Consider the following 12,500-nt stretch of genomic DNA (forward strand, 5'->3'; position numbering starts at 1 on the left):
ACACCTCTCACTGTATAATTGATGGCAGGATTTACACTCACCCTCAGCACAGAAAATAAATGTTCTGTCTACTGACCACAGAGCAGAAGGGGTGACCTTCACACCACACACAGAGCACTCACACATGTAAACACCACACACAGAAAACACACACACGCATAAACACCACAGACAGAACACACATGTAAACACCACACACAGAACACTCACACACATAAATACCACACACAGAACACTCACACATATAAATACCACAGAAAACTCACACACAAACACCACACACAGGACAGTCACATACATGTAAACACCACACACAGAACACTCACACACATAAAAACCACACACAGTACACACACACACACACACTCATGTAAACACCACAAATAGAGTGTACAGTAGTGTACAGTAACCAACTCACACATCAGGGGTTTAGTGTACAGTAACCAGCTCTGATTATTAGTGTTTGGTGTACGTTATCCAGACTGACGGGCAGTGATTTTACTTCTTGCTAACGTGGTTATGTGTCAACTTTATTAGACTCGTTATTATTTGAAAAACAAACCTCAGATGGTGTGAGGAGAGCTGAGCTTCCTCCCTCCCTGCGCATGATACACTCCCCCAGGGCTGAGCTTTCTGACTGAGAGTACGCTGGGTGTGACTGGCTACTGTTTATCACTGCCGTCTGTCTGGATGTTAAAACTGTGTGTGTTGATACACCACTGGGAGAGAGGACACCACCTAGGACAGAGCACCACCCACCACTAGGAGAGAGGACACCACCCAGGACAGAGTACCATCCACCACTATTACAGAGGACACCACCCAGGACAGAGCACCACCCACCACTGGGAGAAAGGACACCACCCAGGATATAACACCATCTACCACTGGGAGAAAGAGCACCACCCACCACTGAGAGATAGGACACCACCCAGGACTGAACACCACCCACCACTGGGAGAGAGAACACCACCCAGGAGAGAACACCACCTACCACTGGGAGAGAGAACACCACCCAGGACAGAGCACCACCCACCACTGAGAGATAGGACACTACCCAGGACTGAACACCACCCACCACTGAGAGAAAGGGCACCACCCAGGACAGAACACCACCCACCACTGGGAGAGAGAACACCACCCAGGACAGAACACCACCCACCACTGGGAGAGAGAACACCACCCAGGACAGAACACCACCTACCACTGGGAGAGAGAACACCACCCAGAGAAAAGACACCACCCAAGATAGAACACCATCCACTACTGGACATACAGAAACACAACCACACGTGCGTGCGTGCGTGTGTGTGTGTGTGTGTGTTTGTGAGTGTACGTGTGCACATTCGTGGTGATGTGAGATCTCCAACTATTAGGGCTGAGCCTGTTCATCAGCTTCCTGTGGAGAGACATTTTAACTAAAGCTGAGTACAGTTTAAAGAACAGCGGGGTGTCTGGGAAAGGTTAGAGAGAGAGGGATAGAGCAAGAGAGAGAGAGAGAGAGAGAGAGCAAGAGAGAGAGAGATTATTAAGAGAAAAGAAAGAAAGCAATACTTTAGCTGGGTGAAACACAGTGGTGTGAAAAAGTGTTTGCCCCCTTCCTGATATCTTTTTTTTTTTTTTGCATGTTTATCAAACTTAAATGTTTCAGATCATCAAACAAATGTAAATATTAGACAAAGATAACACAAGTAAACACAAAATGCAGTTTTTAAATGAAGGTTTTTATTATTAAGGGGGGAAAAAAACCAAACCTACATGGCTCTGTGTGAAAAAGTGATTGGCCCCTAAACCTAATAACTGGTTGGGCCTCCCTTAGCAACAACTGCAATCAAGCATTTCTGATAACTGGCAATGAGTCTTTTACAGCTCTGTGGAGGAATTTTGGCCAACTCATATTGGCAGAAATGTTGTAATTCAGCCCCATTGGAGGGTTTTCCAGCATGAAGCGGTCAGGACTTCAACTAGGCAACTCGAGTCTTCATTTTGTTTTTCTTAAGCCATTCAGAGGTGGACTTGCTGGTGTGTTTTGGATCATTGTCCTGCTGCAGAACCCAAGTGCGCTTCAGCTTGCCGTCACGAACAGATGGCCAGACATTCTCCTTCAGGATTTTTTGGTAGACAGCAGAATTCATGGTTCCATTTACCACAGCAAGTCTTCCAGGTCCTGAAGCAGCAAAAGAGCCCCAGACCATCACACTACCACCAGCATATTTTACTGTTGGTATGATGTTCCTTTTCTGAAATGCTGTTACTTTTACGCCAGATGTAATGGGACATACACCTTCCAAATAGTTCAGCTTTTGTCTCGTCAGTCCACAGAGTATTTTCCCAAAAAGTCTTGGGGATCATCAAGATGTTTTCTGGCAAAACTGGGATGAGCCTTTATGTTCTTTTTGCTCAGCAGCATCTGGGAACTCTGCCATGCAGGCCATTGTTGCCCAGTCTCTTATGGTGGAGTCATGAACACTGACCTTAACTGCGGCAAGTGAGGCCTGCAGTTCTATGGACGTTGTTGTGGGGTCTTTTGGGACCTCTTGGGTGAGTCGTCGCTGCGCTCTTGGGGTCATTTTGGTCGGCCGGCCACTCCTGGGAAGGTTCACTACTGTTCTATGTTTTCGCCATTTGTGGATAATGGCTCTCACTGTTGTTCGCTGGAGTCCCAAAGCTTTAGAAATGGCTTTATAACCTTTTCCAGACTGATAGATCTCAATTTGTATCTCATTTGTTCCTGAATTTCTTTGGATCGCAGCATGACGTCTAGTTTTTAAGGCTCTTTTGGTCTACTTCACTTTGTCAGGCAGGTCCTATTTAAGTGATTTCTTGATTGAGAACAGGCGTGGCAGTAATCAGGCCTGGGTGTGGCTAGAGAAATTGAACTCAGCTTTCCAAAGATGTGATAAACCACAGTTAATGTATGTTTTAACAGGGGGGCCAATCACTTTTTCACACAGAGCCATGTAGGTTTGGATTTTTTCCCCTTAATAATAAAAACCTTCATTTAAAAACTGCATTTTGTGTTTACTTGTGTTATCTTTGCCAATATTTAAATTTGTTTGATGATCTGAAACATTTAAGTGTGACAAACAAGCAAAAAATAAGATATCAGGAAGGGGGCAAACACTTTTTCACACAGGGCCATGTACACCTGCCTACCACAACAGGAGGGACAGTGAGTAGCCCTCTGAAACACACACACACACACACACACACACACACACACACACACACACACACACACACACACACACACACACTCACACACACACATACACACACACACACACACACTCACACACACACACTCACACACACACACACACACACACACACACACACACACACTCACACACACACACACACACACACACACTCACACACACACACTCACACACACTCACACACACACACACACACACACACACACACTCACACACACACACACACACAAACACCCACACACACACACACACACACACACACACACACTCACACACACACACACTCACACACTCACACACACACACACATACACACACACACAAACACCCACACACACACACACATACACCCACACACACACACACACACAAACACCCACACATACACACACACATACACACACACACACACACACACACACACACAAACAAGGCATAGCCCATACACACACACACAACTACATTGCCTTGTTTGTAAACACCTTTATGTATTTATCTATGTATTATTTCTTCACCTTCTTATTATAGATTTATTTGTTTATGTTCATCTCCATGCTAATTAAATCTTTAACAATGCTAGTTCTTTTCATATAAATTATTATTAAAATATTCTAAATTTCATGTTGTCTTAATGACTGGAAACACTGTAAATGAATGAATATGGTCATACTAATGAAGCTCACTGAGTTGAGAAGTGAGAGATTGAGAGAGAGGGGAACAGTGAAGCAGGATGGTGGGAGACGGAGTCTTTGTCTGGGCTTATTCTCCACTGCAGCTCCTGTAACTGTGTGATTCCTTAGATACACAGACTCACGGCTACAATAGCAGGGTGTGTTATTCTCCATATCCTCACTGGGCATGTTCAAAATCTCTGTGGAGGAAAATGATCATTTGTGCCTTTTTATCAATTGGACTCAGAGATCCTTATCATTTAGATCCTGGAGATCTACCACCCTACAGAGTTTAGCTCCAACCCCACTCCAACTTCTCATATCATGTGATAGACAATCACAAATCTCTGTGAAAGTCTAACTCTTTGGGCATAAGATCTGGATTAGATAGAATTCTTTGGTCTTATTTAATGATATGAAAATTAGCCACATGGGATTAGCAGCCATATAGTGCAGAATAATTCAGGACGTTATGACATTAAAGGTCTGTGTTCATAGTCAGGCTGGTCACATGATGTCTGCACAATCTGGATCAAACCAGATTTCATGTGATTGCAGTGAGGTCTTTTTCACTTGCAAGATTAAGGATTGTTTGACACAGATTTAGGATATAACATAATCCAAAAGAAACACAGTTTAGACATTTAATCAGTACTAACAATATGTTTGCATTGCCAGCTGTTGCTATGCATATGTGTGTGTGTGTGTGTGTGTGTGTGTGTGTGTGTGTGTGTGTGTGTATAGATATAGATAGATATGTACATATATCTATATGTTTATAAGTATTTAAGGATTATGGATTTGTCGTTTCCAGTGCACTGTATTAATGACATCTGTTTGTATTGCCAGTTGTTGCTATGGCAGCACTGAAGTTAGGAAACTCAAAGAAGAATAACTCTACATTCTTCAGACTTTATAACCCCAGAGGAAAATGTTGAGATTTAAACATCTTCATCTTCTAACATGAACTAGTTTCATCTCACAGATCTTCAGAAGCACACTGCGTTTCCATCTGATAAAGGACCTCACTGTGAAATGTCCTGTTTCTCCAGAATCCTCATAAACATCACTGCAACTTTTACAACAGTGAACGCAATTTCTCCCACTAATGTCCTTTCAAACGGGAGCCGAGAATACACCAGAAACACACCACTGTGACCAGTGAGAGCAGGTTAAACACTGCGGGCTAATGTTACACCTACATGAGGGTCACTAGTGTTACTCATACACAAGAGTCACTAATGTTACACCTACATGAGGGTCACTAGTGTTACTCATACACAAGAGTCACTAATGTTACACCTACATGAGGGTCACTAGTGTTACTCATACACAGGAGTCACTAATGTTACTCATACACAGGAGTCACTAATGTTACTCATACACAGAAGTCACTAATGTTACTCATACACAAGAGTCACTAGTGTTACTCATACACAGGGGTCACTAATGTTACACCTACATGAGGGTCACTAATGTTACTCATACACAGGAGTCACTAATGTTACTCATACACAGGAGTCACTAATGTTACTCATACACAAGAGTCACTAATGTTACACCTACATGAGGGTCACTAGTGTTACTCATACACAGGAGTCACTAATGTTACACCTACATGAGGGTCACTAGTGTTACTCATACACAGGAGTCACTAATGTTACTCATACACAGGAGTCACTAATGTTACTCATACACAAGAGTCACTAATGTTACACCTACATGAGGGTCACTAATGTTACTCATACACAAGAGTCACTAATGTTACACCTACATGAGGGTCACTAATGTTACTCATACACAGGAGTCACTAATGTTACACATACACAGGAGTCACTAATGTTACTCATACACAGGGGTCACTAATGTTACTCATACACAGGAGTCACTAATGTTACTCATACACAGGAGTCACTAATGTTACACCTACATGAGGGTCACTAGTGTTACTCATACACAGGAGTCACTAATGTTACTCATACACAGGAGTCACTAATGTTACTCATACACAGGGGTCACTAATGTTACTCATACACAGGAGTCACTAATGTTACTCATACACAGGAGTCACTAATGTTACTCATACACAGGGGTCACTAATGTTACTCATACACAGGGGTCACTAATGTTACTCATACACAGGGGTCACTAATGTTACTCATACACAGGAGTCACTAATGTTACTCATACACAGGGGACACTAATGTTACTCATACACAGGAGTCACTAATGTTACTCATACACAGGAGTCACTAATGTTACTCATACACAGGAGTCACTAATGTTACACATACACAGGAGTCACTAATGTTACTCATACACAGGGGACACTAATGTTACTCATACACAGGAGTCACTAATGTTACTCATACACAGGAGTCACTAATGTTACTCATACACAGGGGTCACTAATGTTACTCATACACAGGAGTCACTAATGTTGCTCATACACAGGAGTCACTAATGTTACACATACACAGGAGTCACTAATGTTACTCATACACAGGGGACACTAATGTTACTCATACACAGGAGTCACTAATGTTACTCATACACAGGAGTCACTAATGTTACTCATACACAGGAGTCACTAATGTTGCTCATACACAGGAGTCACTAATGTTACACATACACAGGAGTCACTAATGTTACTCATACACAGGGGACACTAATGTTACTCATATACAGGAGTCACTAATGTTACTCATACACAGGAGTCACTAATGTTACTCATACACAGGAGTCACTAATGTTACACATACACAGGAGTCACTAATGTTACTCATACACAGGGGACACTAATGTTACTCATACACAGGAGTCACTAATGTTACTCATACACAGGAGTCACTAATGTTACACATACACAGGAGTCACTAATGTTACTCATACACAGGGGACACTAATGTTACTCATACACAGGAGTCACTAATGTTACTCATACACAGGAGTCACTAATGTTACTCATACACAGGAGTCACTAATGTTACTCATACACAGGAGTCACTAATGTTACTCATACACAGGGGTCACTAATGTTACTCATACACAGGAGTCACTAATGTTACTCATACACAGGAGTCACTAATGTTACTCATACACAGGGGTCACTAATGTTACTCATACACAGGAGTCACTAATGTTACTCATACACAGGAGTCACTAATGTTACTCATACACAGGAGTCACTAATGTTGGGAAGATACGGCGGAAAACACAACCCAGTTTCTAAAATGATTCCACGTGTTACTCAGCCGAACTCTGCAGACTGGAGGAAACAGAATTCTGTGTCTGTCTCTGTCTTCCCATGGTGCTGCGCCCACATGGACAGCTGCTGACCACCGAGTTTTGATTCTCTGATTCATAATTTTGCTGCTCCTCCACCAAATAAACCCCGCCTACTGCCCGCCCCCCACAACTCTCGCCCAGCAGGGGTCACGGCCACTGACGAGTTTGGTAAAAATAAACGCAAATGTTACTCAGTCAGCAGAAACAGAGTCCTGCTCCGCTGTGATGAAAGCACCCAGTGAATCTAAAGAGGGAAACTTCATACCTGCTACCTTCTGTAACCAGGACTTCTCTACTCGCACTTGTCGTCACCATGGTGACAGTCATCACGCCCTCAGGACTAGTGCATGTCTGTTTTCTACAGTATACACCTATTACTCATTAGTATGCGATCTGTCGGCAGTACACAGGGTGCCTGTGAGGTCCTGTGATGTCCTGTGAGGTCCTGTTTCCACTCGTGTGCAATGCTTCCTGTGTGTTGACCCCGTTGTCTGTTTGCATTCTGGATTTGTCGTCTGCTGTCTCTGCAGCGTTAAACTCAGCAAATTAGTCCTACTGACAGAGGACTTCTTCCTGTGTCAAGCACACACACACACCCTCACCGTGTGACTCACTCACGCACACACCCACGCACACATCTGTCACTTACAGTGTTGAAAGAGGAAGTGTAATATATTCCCCGTTCAAAAGCTCAGACTTCAGCTTATTTTATGGTTTGACACAGACCTTAAGAAAACTCAAAAATTCCGGCTGTTCGGTTGCCACTTTGGTGTGTTACTCATTGAAATCACAGTGTCATGAGGGAAAACGCAAACCTAAATTAAGTGTTTTGTTGCACTGAAACACACTAAACAACATCAAAAGACCATCAGAAACAGAGTCTGCTTTTCTAACCGGTCCGCGAGCATTTCCAATTTATGATCAAAAATGTCTCATAAAATGGATAACCATATGAAAAATATCTGTTATTACTGATATTTTTGTTTTGTTTTAATCGCTTTTTATATTTCATATTGAAATATTGAAATATTATAAGAAAAAGACAAAGAAAATTTTTTCAGACTCTCCATTTTGCCTTCTGAGAGCATCAAAGCAGCGAGTGAGTTGCACAGACAGGACAGTCAGTGTTCCCACAGACTGGACAGTCAGTGTTCCCACAGACTGGACAGTCAGTGTTCCCACAGATGGGAGAGTGATTTTACCCACAGACAGGACAGTCAGTTTTCCCACAGACAGGACAGTCAGTTTTCCCACAGACAGGACAGTCAGTGTTCCCACAGATGGGACAATCAGTGTTCCCACAGACGGGAGAGTGATTTTACCCACAGACAGAGACTCAGTGTTCCCACAGACGGGGGAGTCAGTGTTCAATTTGGGTCACCATGGTTAACAGTGTTAAAAAATGGCGTAACATTCATTGGCTGAAAAATTACCAACATCCATCTTGACATCCAGAGTTAGAAGTGTGACTGTTAAACACACAACCCTCATGAGACTGTTCTATAAAAACACCGGCAGGTCGGAGCCTGTATCAGCCCAGTAGACAAGCGCCCCCTGCTGGAGTTCACTCCACCACTACAAGCACAGGAGTACACAGCAAACGCCTCTATCAGCACGAACAAGTAGCAACAACAACAAAACAACAACAATAAAATGACTTTTCCATTCATCCACAGTGCTGTAACAGTGATGTAACAGTGCTGTAACAGCACTGTAACAGTAATGTAACAGTGCTGTAACAGTGCTGTAACAGTGACGTAACAGCGCTGTAACAGCGCTGTAATGGTGACGTAACAGTGCTGTAACAGCACTGTAACAGTGATGTAACAGTAATGTACCAGTGATGTAACACTGCTGTAAGTGATGTAACAGTGCTGTAACAGTGACATAACAGTGATGTAACACTGCTGTAACAGTGATGTAACAGTGACGTAACAGTGCTGTAACAGTGCTGTAACAGTGACGTAACAGTGATGTAACAGTGCTGTAACAGTGACATAACAGTGATGTAACAGTGATGTAACAGTGCTGTAACAGTGACATAACAGTGATGTAACAGTAATATACCAGTGATGTAACAGCACTGTAACAGTGCTGTAACAGTGCTGTAACAGTGACATAACAGTGATGTAACAGTGCTGTAACAGTGCTGTAACAGTGACGTAACAGTGCTGTAACAGCGCTGTAACGGTGACGTAACAGTGCTGTAACAGCACTGTAACAGTGACGTAACAGTGCTGTAACAGTGATGTAACACTGCTGTAAGTGATGTAACAGTGCTGTAACAGTGACATAACAGTGATGTAACACTGCTGTAACAGTGATGTAACAGTGACGTAACAGTGCTGTAACAGTGCTGTAACAGTGACGTAACAGTGATGTAACAGTGCTGTAACAGTGATGTAACAGTGACATAACAGTGATGTAACAGTGATGTAACAGTGATGTAACAGTGCTGTAACAGTGACGTAACAGTGATGTAACAGTAATGTACCAGTGATGTAACAGCATTGTAACAGTGATGTAACAGTGCTGTAACAGTGCTGTAACAGTGACGTAACAGCACTGTAACAGTGACTTAACAGTGCTGTAACAGTGATGTAACAGTGCTGTAACAGCACTGTAACAGTAACGTAACAGTGCTGTAACAGTGACGTAACAGCACTGTAACAGTGACGTAACAGTGCTGTAACAGTGATGTAACAGTGCTGTAACAGCACTGTAACAGTAACGTAACAGTGATGTAACAGTGCTGTAACAGTGCTGTAACAGTGACATAACAGTGATGTAACAGTAATGTACCAGTGCTGTAACAGTGATGTAACAGTGCTGTAACATTGCCTAATGTTAGCACCCAACAGCTAGTTCAAGCCTGTTCATTTTGGGGATATTTTACCATCTGGAAGATTTCTGAACGACTGTTGCATTCACTATGAAGGTATTTTTATTACATTACAGCATTTATCTGACACTTTTATCCAAAGTGACTTACAATCATGACTGAACACAGGCTTAAGGGTCTCAGGGACCCAACAATGGTAACAGTGGTGGGACTTGAACTGACAACCTTCTGATTACTAGTTGGGGCCAAGAGCTGTTTTCTGTTTCTGACCGAGGCTTTAATAGATGTGTGAAAAACAGACACGTCAAGCAATCACTATCCACGTCAGCCAATCAGAGTATATGATTGTGTTCTGCCAATTAAAAGGAAGAGAGAGAGAGAAGGAGAGAGAGGGAGAGAAAGGGAGAGAGAGAAGGAGAGAAAGACAGAGATGGAAAGAGAGAGAGGGAGAGAAAAAGACAGAGAGAGGGAGAGAGGGAGAAGGATGACAGTGGAATGAATGACATTCTCAATAATATAGACCTTTAACGTCTTAAACTCAAAACCAAAAGGCTTCTTTTTGTTACAGGGACTCAGGGCTGAATCAGATTTCTTGGACATTTTCATCCTCGGGCTGTTATGCAGAAAGCACACTGTGCAGTGACCATGCTGTGTATTCCCAGGCATTAATCAACTCCGACCAAGTGTCCCATAATTAGCGGGATGTGGGCAGGGGTTCTGTGGTTCAGGTGTACAAGGTTTCTCTTACAGTGTTTATCCCTCCTTCACTTCAGTCAGCAAAGCGTCACATCTGTTTAGTGTTAAAGAGGGACACAAACAGAGGAAGAGATACAGAGAGAGAGAGAGAGAGAGAGAGAGAGGGAGAGAGAGAGAGAGAGAGAGAGAGAGAGAAAGAGAGAGAGAGCGTGTGTCCTTGAAATGTGTGTGCTGCTGTAACTCTGCCCACTGTTCTCTACTGGAAGCTGTCAGAGCTGAAATGTGTGAAATGTCAAACCCATTACCCATCAGCATCTACCTACTGCACTCAATAACACTCCGTAACGCTGTATCACTCTGTAACACTCCATAACAGGCCGTAACACTCTGTAACACTCCTTAACACTTCATAACATGCCGTAACACTCTGTAACAGTTCTACTGAAAAGACTGTAATCACTCACAGTGAAGACAAAGTTAATTTGGAGCACTGTTCAGACATGCCTGTTAGAGATAAGAAAGTATGAAACGAAAGTAAATAATACGGATATTTAACACACTGGTGAGTGTGTGTGTGTGTGTGTGTGTGTGTGTGTGTGTGTGTGTGTGTGTGTGTGTGTGTGCGTGTATGCGTGTGTGTGTGTGTGTGTATGTATGTATGTGCGTGTGTGTGTGTGCATGTGTGTGTGCGTGCATGTGTGTGTGTGCGCGTGTGTGTGCATGCGTGTATGTGTGTGCGTGCATGCGTGTGTGTGCGCGCGCGTGTGTGTGTGCGTGTATGTGTGTGTGTGTGCGTGTGTGTGTGTGCGTGTGTGTGTGCGTGTGTGTGTGTGCATGCGTGTGTGTGTGTGCGTGTATGTGTGTGTGTGTGTGCATGTGTGTGTGCGCGTGTGTGTGTGTGTGCGTGTGTGTATGTGCGTGTGTGTGCATGTGTGTGTGCGTGCGTGTGTGTGTGCATGCGTGTGTGTGTGCGTGTGTGCGTGTATGTGTGCATGCGTGTGTGTGTGCGTGTGTGTGCATGCGTGTGTGCGTGTGTGTGTGTGTGTGCATGTGTGTGCGTGCGTGTGTGTGTGTATGTGTGCGTGTGTGTGTGTGCATGTGCGTGTGTGTGCGTGCGTGCGTGCATGTGTGTGTGTGTATGTGTGCATGCGTGCGTGCGTGCATGTATGTGTGTGTGTGTGCATGCGTGTGTGTGTGCGCATGCGTGTGTGCGTGTGTGTGTGTGTGTGCGTGTGTGTGTGCGTTTATGGCCACGCCCTCCCCATGTCTCACACTTGTTTCTTATTTTCCACCGTTACTGTGTGTGTATTTAAGGTCTCGTCTTATGGTTAGTGTTTGTCAGTGTTTAACCTTGCGTGTGACTGAGTGCTACGTTATCTATTGTTGTGTGTAAATAAACATCGCTGTGTCGTACTCGGTTTGTTCCTGTATCCTGCCTCCATCATTACAATATATAATCCTGGAGACATCTGATATCCCCACAAATCTATATGCACCCCCATAGTCCACTCTGAACTCTGAACTTGGAATTCCATTCCATAAATTCCCATCTCAGCTTTGCCCAGCTGCTAATTCAAAGAGCGCATGTATTTGGAGGTCTGTCTAATGAGCCTGGAACATGATGAAAGCAAACTTACCAAAGAAGTACAAAAGAGAAATAGAGAGAGAAACACAGAGAGCTTTTCTGTTCTGTTTCCTCGTCTGACAAAGTCAAAGTAAAATATATTTCTATAGTGCTTTTAACAACACACATTTCATTCACACGTTTGGGACCAGATTCCT

Source organism: Electrophorus electricus, chromosome 6 (assembly GCF_013358815.1).
Source record: "Electrophorus electricus isolate fEleEle1 chromosome 6, fEleEle1.pri, whole genome shotgun sequence".
Classification (NCBI taxonomy): domain Eukaryota; kingdom Metazoa; phylum Chordata; class Actinopteri; order Gymnotiformes; family Gymnotidae; genus Electrophorus; species Electrophorus electricus.